We start from the raw sequence: 14,057 nt of genomic DNA on the forward strand, positions 1-14,057 counted from the left end.
ACACATTGTTTTATACCACCATCTAAAATCTTTATCTGTATAAATCTGCAATGAGTCAATGTGCATTGTGAAATAGCACTATATTAAAAAAAGAATTAAATATGAAACATTAGCTATGTGTTTTATCGTAATAATAATTTCGTCTTCATCATAAATAATGAATAAACCTCACATTGTGTTCTGTACATTAACAAAACAATCAGGGATCATCATAGTGAAATGAAGATTAGGAGGAGGAGCATTGACATGCTGGAACAGGTTTGGGTCTACTAGTTAAAGTGTAGCCAAAATTTTATGCAGCATTCAAAGACCTCTGATACAATTGTGTGCCTCCATCCAACAGTTTGGGGAAAAAACACACATGGGTCAAGTGTCCCAACACATTTGGCCTTTTACCATGGACTGAATGTTTCATCACACTATAATTTACCTTTAAGAAAAATTTACCTCAGATTGTAATTTATATTACACAGAATGAAATGTCACAGACTGCCCTGAATGTGAATTGTAATAATTTCCTTCAGCTTTGAATAGGGAAAGTAGTTTTCTGAGAAATCAAAGTAGAAAAGGCCAAAGACAACATTAGCCATCTGATAAAAGAAGAAATCGCCAACACACAGAAGACACTAAAACACCAAGACAACCAGCAAATGATCGCTCCCTCGCTCTCAGTTTAAGGTATCTCCTAATTTTCTATTTCACTATTTTATAGTGGTAGTTTATTATTAACACTATAAATCTGTTTAATAACTCCTATGTAACTCTGCAAATACAAGTCCATTAATATCTCATAGAGATGTTTACATTGGAGACACTGCTGTATTTAAATATACAGTATATTAGATCATAGTATATTATATAATAGTTCTCCATGAAGACAGTAAAGCTTAGCTCCTGGAAATAAATGTTGCTGTAATCAGAAATTACTCTGTAGTTATGATAGATAGATAGATAGATAGATAGATAGATAGATAGATAGATAGATAGATAGATAGATAGATAGATAGATAGATAGATAGATAGATAGATTAAACTTTTTCATTGCATAGTGCAGGTACACAGAAACGAAATGCAGTTTAGCATCAACCAGAAGTGCAAAAAGTAGCAATTGTGCATGTAAGTGGATGTATAGCATGTAATATATATATATATATATTTAATATTTGTTTATTCATATGTACAGTGAATAAATATAAAGGCTGTAGCAGTAAAGAGACGTGTGAACACTGTTGTAAAGGTACAAGGAGAAGGTTGTAAGGCAATAGCATTTAATAAAATGTGCAAGCTGAATAAACAAGTCCACTTTATATATATATATATATATATATATATATATATATATATATATATATAGTAAAGAGTGAAGAGTCCTTGATGATGTTGTGAGCTCTACACAGACATCTGCTGTGGTGAAGGTGCTCAGTGGTAGGTAGATGGATGCCAGTGATGCGTTGGGCGATTTTGATCAGCATTTGCAGGGGTTTACGTTCACACACAGTGGAGCATCCGTACCAATCAGTGATGGAGTTGGTCAGGATGCTCTCGATGATGCAGCGGTAAAAATTTGTTAGAATCCCTGGTGACAGATGAGTTTTCTTAAGTACAGGCGTTGGTGTGCCTTCCTAAACAGAGATGGCAGCTGAGCCACACCTATGTGTTGACCTCAGTGTTTGAGATCTCAAGATTTTAGTTTTTTAGTTTTTTTTTTTTTTTTTTTGTGATGTTTTATGTCTTTTTTTATGTCTTTTAAACTCAAATGAGTATACTCCTGAGAAACAGGACATTCTCTTCCATACTGGTATTATTTTAATAGCGGATAAGGCTGAATTTTGAACTTAAAACCTGGACATTGACCACCTGGTAGCCCTGTTTGCTAGCCACCACCTGGATGCCCTGCTAGCAGCCTGCTGCAACTAGCCCTGCAGCTAGTTACCACCTGCATGATCTATTGCTAGCTTGCTGCTGGAATTACTGCTGCTAGCTTGCTGTCAGTAGTCCTGCTTGCATGCTAGCCGCTTCTTGGATGCCCTGCTGCTACCCTGCTACTGGTAGCTCTGCTGCTAGCCTGCTGTTGGTAGCCTTGCTTCATAGCCTGCTGCTGGTGGATTTGTCTGCTAGCCATCACCTGGATGTTATGTTGTTAGCCTGTTGCTGGAGCTACTACCTGGATGCCTTGCTGCTAGCTGCCCTTGCTAGCTACCACCAGGATTCTGCTACTAGCTCCACTTGCTAGCCACCTTCCGGATGCCTTGTTACTGGCCCCACTTGCTAGCCACTACTTGGATGCTCTGCTGTTTAGCCCCACTACCTAGCCACCACCTGGATGCCCTGCTGCTAGCTTTGTTGCTGATAACCCTACTCCTAGCCTGCTACTATTAGCCTTGCTTGCGAGCTATCACCTGGAAGCTTCCCTGCTAGCCTCCATCCTATAGCCCTGACTTTTTGACTCCAAGCTACTGTTCACCCCTGTTAAGGCTGTCTTCAACTAAACCTGGTAACTTGACATCATGCATTTGTTTATACTCTTCATACTTTTACAGTCCAGCCCTATACTAGATGAATTTAATATGCCCAAAATGAGTAGTATACTGATACAGTTAATTTACTGTAAGTTATTATGAGATATACCGCCAGAAAATCAACCTGTGTAACCAAAAAAATTGTTCACAAATTAATAACACCCTGTATCTCCAGAACTTATTGTTGTTAAATGATCATTTTACTGTCTCAGATTACTCTTTTTCTCAGTTCATAGAGGACAGTGGTAATGATAAATATTACCCAGCTAAACAAAAACTACGTTGTTTGATTATGCTTTTATTGATGTTATCTGGCAATGTTCAGCCCAATCCTGGTCCTGTTCTTGGTCTTCTTAACACTTTGCAATCCTTAGCCACTCCTTCAGATTTCAAAAGCAGACATGGCCTTGGGTTTATACATTTAAACGTTAGAAGCCTAGTCCCTAAAATGGATAAGATTAGGATCTGGGCTAATACAACCAATGCTGATATCATTATTATCTCTGAAACCTGGCTTAAAAAATCTGTATCTGATGAATTTATTTCTATTGAAGGTTTTAAAGTTTATAGAACTGATCGGGTTGGCAAAGGAGGTGGGGTTGCCATATGTGAAATCCAAGTTTTAAGCTCGTTAACCCTGTCACTAACTAAAGCTAAACAGTTTGAAATTCTGACAGTGAAAGTGAATATTTCAAAAGACGCTGATATTACAGTAGTTGGGTGCTATAGACCTCCATCTGCTTCAAAGGATGCTTTCCAATCTATATCCGAAATATTACATAAAATTAATGACTCTGAATTTATTCTTATGGGTGATATGAATTGGGACTGGCTGTCTGGGAACTCTGATTGTTTTAAAGACTTATGTAATGACTTAAATTTAGTGCAACTTATTAATGAACTGACAAGAATAAATCCCAAAGCAGAAATAAAATCTACTCTCCTAGATCTAATCGTAACAAACTCAGTTCATAAATATACCTCAACTGCCGTATTTTGTAATGACGTCAGTGACCATTGTGCAGTCGCTTGTGTAAGAAATACAAAAATCCCTAAGGTAAAACCACACATGATCCTAAAAAGACATTTCAAAAGTTTTGAACAACAAGCTTTTCTGCATGATCTGTATCATAGTGAACTCAGAAGGGTGTCTTTGTTTTCGGATGCTGAAATGGCATGGGATTTTTTTCATTCAAATTTTATTTCCATTGTAAATAAATATGTACCAATCAAAAAGTTTAGGATCAGTGGTAAGGACAATCATTGGTTTTCAGACAGCCTATCAGAGCTAATCTGTTTGAGAAATAAAATGTGGGCACAAGCCAGATTTTCCGACTCTTTTGCTGATTGGACTGCATTTAGAACTGTAAGAAACAAGTGTACTTTGATGATTAGAAAGTCCAAATCTGAGTTTTTTTTTTAAGTCAACCACAGAAAACTTAAACAATCCTTTAAAGTTTTGGAAATCAATTAAATCTTTGTCGGGTGCACGTGTGACCTCAAACCTCCCAGATCAGATTCTTATTGGTTCAGATGAAATAAAAGATAAAGCAGTCATAGTCAATCAGTTTAATAAACACTTTATTCAGGCTGGATTCATATTTAATCAAACCGTAAATAAATCTGTCCCATGTCCAGCCATGTCAGCATCTGAAAATGTAAATCGAATTGTTTAATTTTAAACCGATTTCAGTTTCAGAAGTTCATAAAGCCCTCAAAGACATTGATCACAAAACATCAGCAGGTACAGATAATCTGGATCCCTTTCTGTTAAAAGTGGCAGCTGATATTATTGCTGAGCCCATAGCGCATATTTTTAATTTGAGTCTTCTTTATAATTCCATTCCTAAAAGTTGGAAGGCAGCCTATGTTCTCCCTTTACATAAAGGTGGAGACCCATCAGAATTGAATAATTACCGTCCAATATCAAAACTTTCTGTTTTGTCAAAGATCTTGGAATCATTTGTGAATGTACAGTTAAAACAGTATTTGACTGACAAAAATATTTTAAATAATTTTCAGTCAGGGTTCAGAAGTGGCCATAGCACTATCACTGCTGCTACATTAGTGACAAATGATATTATTGGGGCCTTAGATAAGAAGCAACTTTCTGCTGCATTATTTGTTGATCTTTCTAAGGCATTTGATTCGGTTGATCATGGATTGTTATTGACCAAACTATGTTCAATTGGTTTAAGTGAGAAGGCTGTTGCATGGTTCCAGAATTATTTGGTAGATCGTATTCAATGTGTTTATGCTGAGGGTTATAAATCTGATTTTCTTGAGATAACTAAAGGTGTCCCTCAAGGATCAATCTTAGGACCCATTCTGTTTTCAATTTTATAAATGATTTGGATAGAGATGTTCAAGCCAAATTACATTTATATGCTGATGATACAGTGGTTTACACCCAGGCTTCCACCATTTCAGTAGCAGTGCAGGAACTTCAGACTGCATTTCAGGCATTGCAATACACATTATTGAGTCTAAAATTGGTTTTAAATACACAGAAAACAAAGTTTATGGTCTTCTCAAAAGCTCGAGCACAGCTACTCGACAATTGTGGCATTTTGTCATTAGATGGGAAATCAATTGAAAGAGTGTCTTCATACAAGTACTTGAGGATATGGATAGATGATAAGCTTTCCTTCAATGAACATATTACTGCTTTAGTTAAGAAACTTAAAGTCAAGCTCGGCTTCTATTACAGAAACAAATCTTGCTTTACTTTTAGTGCTAGGAAGAAACTTGTGGAAGCTACTTTTCTGCCTGTAATTGATTATGGAGATATATTGTACATGCATGCTGCATTTTCCATCCTGCGTCATGTAGATTCAGTTTACCATGCATCACTACGATTCATAACAAATACAAAGTCCCTTACCCATCACTGCATTCTTTATGATTTAGTTGATTGGACATCACTTAAAATTCGTAGACAACAGCACTGGTATATCTTTATTTATAAAGCTATACTTGGCAAATTTCCAGTGTACCTCTGTAACCTCCTCTCTGTTTGCTCTGGTACCTATCAGCTACGCTCCTCAAAGTGGTTGCTTTTTAATGTGCCACGAGTTACAACCGAATTGGGAAAAACTGCCTTTTCTTATTTAGCACCTTGGGGGTGGAATAATCTACAAAAAGAGCTAAAGTTAGAAACCCTTATGTCCTTAAATGAATTTAAAACTACTATAAAGAGTGTTGTGATGGAGACATGTTCTTGTTTTTCTTAAGAGTCTCATTGTGTTTTATATTTTTATTTTTAATATTTTGTATTTCTTTTATTGTGAAAATGTACTTTGGTGTTTGTTATGTATGCATTTGTTGTGATTTGGCTGCTACCTTGGCCAGGTCTCTCTTGTAAAAGAGATTCTGAATCTCAATGGGACCTCCTGGTTAAATAAAGGTATAATAAGAGCTGAATTCTGGTGCCAGGACAGATCCTCAGAGATGTGAATTTCCAAGGACTTAAAGCTGAAGACCCGCTTTACCTCAGCTCTACCAGCTGTACCAAATGGTACTATAAACATAGTAGTGAGTTACATCAAATATCTTAAATAATAACTTTTGTTCAAATACCTTGAAATTCCTAGAAGTTAATATGAACACTAGGTGAGTAGTTATCTAAAAAAACAGGCAACAGTTTGTAGAAATTGGTGAATATAAATCTACATGCAGGAACATAAATTGTGGTGTACCACAAGTATTGGTTTTAGGTCCAAAACTGTTTATGGTCTATATCAATGACATGTGCAGAGTATTAGATATACTAAAATGTGTTTTATTTGCTGATGTCACAAATATTTTCTGTTCCAGGAATAATTTACTGCATAATTTACCACTTGGAGGTGATTTGGATGTAAATAAACTCATTAAATACAAACAAAACAAAGATTATGTCATTTGGAAAAAATAAAACAAATATTCAGGTAGAATTGAAAACTGATAATGTAAGTATAGAAAGAGTATATGGAAATAAATTGCAATTAAAGTGTAATTTTAGATTATATGCTAAAAATGCAAATAAAGTATGTTAAAGCAAATACTATAGCAATACTGAATAAAGTAAGAGATATTTTTAACAAAAAATCAATCCATATTTTAAATAATACATTTATATAACCGTACTTAAGTTATTGTGCGGAAATTTGTGAAAATGCCTATGAAACCAATTTACAATCAATATTACAAAAGAGAGCTATTAGAATTATTAGTAATATAGGTGTCAGAATCTGCCACTATATGCTTGTCTACCCTGCTAAGCATGGATGCCTGTACAGTTATTGATTTTGTAAAATATAAAACATTAAGAAATATACAATAGATGTGTAGAGGTGATTGTGAACGGGGGTTATAATGTTGATTGTATTTGGATGGGTGAATATAGGGTTGTTTAATTTATTCTGGATTTGTTATCTTGTAAGGAATATAAAAAAAAATAGATGTAATATATTAAAAGATATACTGGAATGTTATAAAATTGTATATTAGTGGAAGCAATAATAAGCTTTTGCTTTATCCCGCTCCTTTTCGAACATTGTGTATAACTATAATCTTATGGATGAGTTGTTAAACAGTTTCATAATGTGTTCTCAGTTATTCGAAAATGTTGCTTCAATGAAAAAAACTATTTGTGATTTGTTACATGTGGTAACAGTGGAACGTGTTCCGATTCGGATCTCTGAGGGGCGTTCATCAAAGAGCTCTTCAGTGACACTTCAGTGATGAAAGAGCATCTCTTTATCCTTTTCTTGTTTACAGGTAAGGAAGGAAATCAGTGTGTCTGATAAGTGTTTAAGTGTGGAGGATGGTTTTATGGTGATGAACACGATGCCTGCAGGAAAATACATTTTTGTCTAAGAAGTATATTTATGTTAGTGGTAGTGTAAACATAATGATGGTGTAAAAGCTCAATCGAATGGCTAAATCAAAGCAGCTGAGAGTATAGCAGAGCTGTGCTGGGAGTTCCTCTTCGGGAACTCAAGCTGCATCACATCGCTTTTGGAACGCCTCACGTTGCCCACGCTCTAAATCACGTGTTAAATCTGGCCAACGGCAAGTCATGATGTCATTGGCGGGTGACATCGCGAACCAGGAAACTACAAAATGCGTGAGCAATGAAGCGACCTAGCTTCTGTTTGTTCAGGTAAGCACTTTTGTTGTGTGAATCTGTGCAAGCAATGGCTCAAGCAAAGCAAGTATTTTGCATGTGTGTCACTCCTTGCCCCTGTTTTATCACATGAATTATGTGTTGTTTGTTTAGGAGTGGAGTATGCTCAGTCGGCACTCAAGAGAGACTATTGTTCGTGGTGTAGCCATATAGCTATTTGCGCACTCCGCTCAAGGAGAGTGCTCTCGTCGTGGCTTAGGTCCCGCTCGTGCTGAGGCAGAGTGGGACAGTAGGTCGTGCTCAGGGTTTAAGAGACCCTAGCCGGCTATCTCTCCCCAGGTGTTGCATCGCTTTAGGCCCGGTATTGCCTACTAAACCGTTGAAATCCATTTCGGTGTTAGTAGGCAAGGCTTACGCGGTAGGTCAGGCCAAGGGTTTCCTCCACACGATAAATGTATGGCAGGCATACCAGGCCAACCTGCTGTGAGAATCGGACAAGGGTTTCAGCTCTGGGGCTGTAGCACAGCCGACCTAACCCCTAAAAGCTACTAAGGCCGTTGTTCATTCTGTCAGCTTTAGTAGCCACAATAAGGCATTTGGAGATTCCTGACTGGGACTGGGCTTTTCTGCTAAATGCCCCCATAGCTACTTCTGGCCTGTTCAGCGATGTGGTTTGAGCGGTCATCGACAGGTTTCAGGAGTCGACAAAGCAGTGGGCGGCGTTCGAGCAGTACCTTCTTTGCTGCTCTAATGGGGCTGCTCGGCGGGTCGGGCATCGCAAAGCCCAAAAACCGAGCATTCTAAGCCCAGATCGAAGGTGCCGGCCGACCTGAGGGTGGTCCTCTCCTCGAACACACAGGCAGTGGTGCAGCGGCATTGACAATCAGAGCGCTTTATGTCGGGGAGGGCGGTGTACACCTTATTACACAGTGTCCGTACCTCCTCACCACCACCAGGAGGCCAGGCTGTTAGCTTTCAGAGCACAGTCTCCCTCCAGCTGGTGTCTATTTCCATCTCCACCCGAGAGATCGCTGTGAATAGAGGAGACCCACCGCCTCTCAGGAGGCTTCAATACCTGCAGGGCATTGCTCCAGCTACTCTCGAGGCTGGTTCCCCTAAGAGATTTCCTGGCAGCTTGGGAAGGCCTGCCAGACATATCTTGGTGGGTCCTGCACACAATAGAGAGGGCTACTTGATTTGAGTCCTCTCTTCCCCATTTCAACGAAATGTGTCCCACCCTGGTGGGACCCAAGAAGCCTCGAACAGGAGGTGCGCACCCTACGCTCCCTTAGTCAGAGAGTCAGGCTTTTACAGCTAGTACTTTGTTGTTCCGAAAGATGGCAGATTGTGGCTAATCCTAGATCTGCACTCCTTGAACCACTCATTCGCAAGGCTCAGGTTCAGGATGCTCACCCTTAAGGAGGTCGTGTCTCAAATCAAGTCCAAGGACTGGTTAGATCTAAGGGACGCCTATTTCCACATAGCAATCCTTTCTGCTCACAGGAGGTTCCTGAGGTTTGCTTTCAGGGGCGAAGCTTACCAATATCGGGTCCTCCCGTTCAACCTAGCAATCTCACCCCGCACCTTTACAAAGTGTATGAATGCAGCTCTAGCCACGCTACAGCTGCAGGGCATCCGCATTTTAAACTATATCGAAGACTGTTTGATATTAGCTCAATCAGAGCTTTAGGCAGTCCGGCATTGAGAAACTGGAGTTAAAACTAAACGCAAGGAAGAGTGTGCCTTCTCCAGTACAGAGAACATGGGCGTAGTGTGGGACTCGACTGTGTTGCAGGCATAACTGTCTCCCGCCAGGATCAAACTTATCCTTGCAGCAGTCAGGAGAGTAAGAGAGGGCCAGTCACTCGCTGTGAAGCAGTTCCAGAGGCTGCTGGGTCTTATGGCGGCAGCGTCCAACATGGTCCCACTTGGCCTCCTCCATATGATACCCCTCCAGTGGTGGCTCAGAGGGTTCTCCCGAAAGGGCAATCCACTCCATATTATCAAGGTCTCGCAGCGAGCCCTTAGAGCCGTAGATATATAAAAGGAACCTACGTTCCTGTTTCAAGGCCCTAGGATGAGGACGCATCCCTAACGGGGTGGGGAGCAGTCATGAGTTGCCACTTCACCCAAGGTTGGTGGAACGAGCTAAATCTTTCATGGCACATAAACTGCTAGGAGGTGATGGCTGGGTTTTTGGCTCTAAAGCACTTTCTCCAAGACCTGAGAGATTGCCACATGCTAATCCATACCGGACAACACATTGGTGGTCTCATACATCAACCACCTGGAGGGGTCTCCGATCTTGCCCCCTGTACAGGCTGGCGTGGCAGTTCCTCTTGTGGTCCCAGGAAAAACTCCTCTTGTTGAGAGCAGTTTATATCCCGGGCCACCTATTGGAGAGCAGACACCCTTTCGAGGCAAGGGGCAAGGCACAGGGAAAGGAGGCTTCACCCCGAGGTGGTGGAGCAGATATGGCAGAAATTCTACAGAGCCCAGGTCGATCTGTTTTGGACTCAGGAGACTTTGCACTGTCCCCTGTGGTTCTCTCTCTCTCACCCAGCCCCAATGGGGCTGGACCCCATGGTGCAGACGTGGCTGAGGCTACGTCTGTATGCCTTCCCCCCTATTGCACTGCTCCCGGGAGTTATAGAGAGAGTTCGCCAGGAAGGAGTCCATCTCCTCTTTGTGGCACCTCGTTGGCAGACTATGGTTTACGGATCCTGTGTGAATTCAACTCAAGAGACGTCGCACTGTCCTCCATGGTTCTTTCTTACTCACCCAGCCCCTCTAGGGCTGGACGAGGCCACACCTGTATGTCTTTTTCCCTGTCACGCTGCTCCCGGGAGTTCTGGAGAGAGTTCACCTGGATGGAGTTCATCTCTTCCTGGTGTATCAGGCAGGCCATGGTTTGCAGACCTGGTAGCCCTTCTTGAACACCACCTGAGATTCCTCTTAGGAGAGATCTTTTCTCTCAAGCAGGGGGCAAAATAGTTCACCCCCTGATCAGAGCTAAGGAGACAGTGGCTCTGGCCCCTGTGGGGGGGCACAGCTCCTAGCTTCTGGTCTCTCCACCAAGGTGGTAGAGACCATTCTCCAATCCAAAGCTCCCTTCACGAGGAGGTCGTATGCCTGTTTGTGGCATGATGCGAACGGACCCACTTAAATCCAGTTAACTGCCTGGTCGGCCCAGTGCTGTAATTCCTCCAAGAACGGTTCGCCAAAGGGTTGTCTTTTTCTGCCCTGAACATTTATGTGTCTGACATTGCAGCCTGTCATGCTCCCCTCACTGGGCATTTGCTGGGTATAGACTCTGTTGACACATTACTTTCGCTGTATCCAGAGGCTGAGGCCTCCAGTTCGATCTGTTCGGAGTGCCTGCGTGGGATTTGGCCGTTGTCTTGGAGGCCCTCTCTAAACCTCCTTTTAAACCATTGACTGAGTTGCCTTTGAGGTTCCTCAGAGTCAAGACCAGTTTTTTCTGGAGACTGGTCCAGTTTCTTTCTTCAAGACATCTGCAATGCTGCAGGCTTTGTCATGTTTTACAGCAATGATATCAGTACCACTAGTGGCCCCTCTGTCCTTCAACCTAGCTGTGCTTTTCTACAGTAGGCAGGGATTGGTCACGCTGGCTTTATTGGACACTCGTTCCCAAAGCGTTGTTGAGTTCCTGAAGTGGAATGTGTCCAGGTTACGAATGTAACCATAGTTTCCAAAGGGAATGAGACATTGTGTCTCCAAGCCACACTGTCTGCATCCCGGCAGCGCTTCCTTCCCTTGTGCTTTGATAGCTTACTGGTCATGACGTCACCCTAATAGTGATGGCCCGCTTTTCCATCATACTAATTACACACGTGATTGAGAGCGTAAACAACACGTAAGCATTCCCAAAGTGTTGTTGACGCAGCGTCTCATTCCCTCTGGGAACTATGGTTACATTCATAACCTTGAGATGATCTTCATGGAGCTGGTTTTGTGCACAGGGGTATTGACATGCTAAAACAGATTTGGGTCTTCAAGTCCAAGTGAAGGGAAAATTTCTCAGTCCCAGTAAATTTTTTTTCATATAGTGTATTTCTGGGAAAAAGCTTTTTTCAGCCTTCACACTCAGTATTTGGTGTCTTTAATATGATTAATGAAATCTAGATGGTGGGAAATAAGCAACCATTCAGCACATAAACACTTTCAACTCTCCTCCACAGGATTCATTTCCTTCACCCTCTCTATCCCTCGTAAGTATTATCTGATCCACCAGGGAAAAAGATGGAGTGATGCTCAGACCTACTGCCGAACTACACACACTGACCTGGCCACCATAGAAGACGCCAAAAACATGGTTCGAGTCCAATATGTCACTCAGAGTAAAATTTTTAATTCTAGTGCTTGGATTGGGCTTTCAAATGATGTCAACAGCTGGCACTGGTCAATGGGAAATCAACCACTTGGAAGCTTTTATATGTGGTTTGCCCCAAATCCTGACAACTGGAATGGAGTAGAATCTTGTGGTGCAATAGCACCATGGGGTTGGAATGATTCTCCATGTTCTAAACTGCTTCCTTTTGTCTGCTATAATGGTAAGGAACAACAAATTACCTGCTTGGTCATTTTTTAATGGAGAATTGTGTTCAAAAAGAAATGATAGGTGTCTTTAGTGTTCTCATTGACATTAATCCTCTTTTAAAGTGCTTCAAGATTAAACAGTGAATTAAGTGATGTATTTACATTCAGTTCCATATCTGTTTATTTCTCAGTGCATTGGACTGAGTAGTTTAGAGTAAAATAAAACTAGTAGAATATTTTTAAATACTAATATTTCTGTCTGAATGCATTGTGGAGGCCAATTAAAATTCTTCAGTTAAAGAATTTGGTAATGATGACAGAATGATCCTAATAATGACTGGCAAGAAAGTATTTCCTACCAGACAGTATTACGTTCTAATCTACAGTAGTGTAGTAAATAGGGGTGTAACAGTATATGTATTTGTACCAAACTTTTTCAGTACAGGGCTTTCGGTTCAGTGCACACATACCTAATGTAATCATTTTTATGTGCAGAACATAGTAACAAACTAAGTTCCCTCAGGAGCGTATTAAGTGGCCGACCACAAGTTTGTTAAGTCTCCACTTCGCACTTTGAGCACATTTTATTAGTTATTATTGAACTTGAAATCATACGTAACAATCCCTTTGGTATAAAAAGGAATAGAGTTAGCGCAGTGTATCTGTGGCTACTTACTCTGTACCGCAAATAAGATTTGAAGTGCAATGTTTTGCCCATGCGTGAAATCGCTCCCACTTCCTGCTATTGCTAACTCAAACACTACAGATTCTTTGCCGTTCGATGTGCAGCTTCAAGAATTTCTCTTTAATGGAGAAAATCGTGACAATTTCACGTAATTAATTTCCATCTTCTCCCGAGATGGCACCACAGATGGCTTCCTCAGTGTGGAGTTTTCCAGTTGCTTTACTATTTTTGTTACAATTACAGTACATTTACAGCATTTAGCAGACGCCCTTATCCAGAGCAATGTACAAAAGTGCTTTCGGCTTCTCCCGTTAGGGGTCACCACAGCAGATCGTTGAAAGCACTGCTTCCTAACCACTAGACCACCAGGGAACTACAAAAGTGCTTTGAGTCTCTAGCAATAAATAAATCTACACTGGTACGCAGGATTAAAAACTTAATATAACTCTTAAATTCTACAGAGCAAACTTGTAAAGTGCTAATTTAAGTGTTTCAGGAAGAGGTCTTCAATCGTCACTTGAAGATAGACAGGGACTCCGCTGTACGGACATCTAGGGAAAGTTTATTACACCACCTCGGTGCCAGAACAGAAAAAAACCTTGAAGTAGTGCTGGAGGATTTCAGACAGCGTAGTGCAGTGCGAGATGTGATGAGGTCTCTGAGGTAAGATGGCGCTGGTCCATTTTTGGCCTTGTTTTTAACACAGATAACGTGCAGCTACTGGAAGCCAGTGAAAGGAGCAGCAGTGGGGTGGTGTGGGAGAACTTGGGCAGATTGAACACAAGTCGTGCAGCTGCATTTTGGATCATTTGCAGTGGACATTAGCGTTCAGGGGAAGACCTGCCAGCAGAGAGCTGCAGTAGTCCAGTCTCGAAATCACAAGAGACTGAACAAGCACCTGGGCAGCCTGTGTGGACAGAAATGGTCAAATCCTTCGGATGTTGTAAAGAAGAAATCGACAGGGACGAGCCACATTAGCGACATGTGGGAAGAAGGACAGTTCATTGTCCATGGTTACCCCAAGGTTATGAGCAGTGGCTAAAGGGGAGAGCAGAGAGTCATGAGTCAAGAGTTATTCAGAGATCTTGAACTGGAGATGAATCGCCTGGGATAACCAGCAGTTCTGTTTTGCTGGGGATGAGTTTAAGTTGAAACTAAACTAACTTGTTAGTTTGTCCTGACT

At 41.1% G+C, this 14,057-nt stretch overlaps 1 long non-coding RNA gene across 1 annotated transcript; it reads left to right on the forward strand.

Annotated features, from left to right (window-relative positions):
• The first annotated feature begins 627 nt into the window (after window positions 1-627).
• On the forward strand, window positions 628-13,175 carry LOC124388528. Its single transcript, XR_006926434.1, has 3 exons — window positions 628-678; window positions 7,177-7,280; window positions 11,832-13,175. It is a non-coding gene; the product is annotated as an uncharacterized LOC124388528 (long non-coding RNA).
• The last annotated feature ends 882 nt before the right edge of the window (window positions 13,176-14,057 follow it).

The sequence above is a fragment of the Silurus meridionalis genome, chromosome 7, assembly GCF_014805685.1.
Source record: "Silurus meridionalis isolate SWU-2019-XX chromosome 7, ASM1480568v1, whole genome shotgun sequence".
NCBI lineage: Eukaryota > Metazoa > Chordata > Actinopteri > Siluriformes > Siluridae > Silurus > Silurus meridionalis.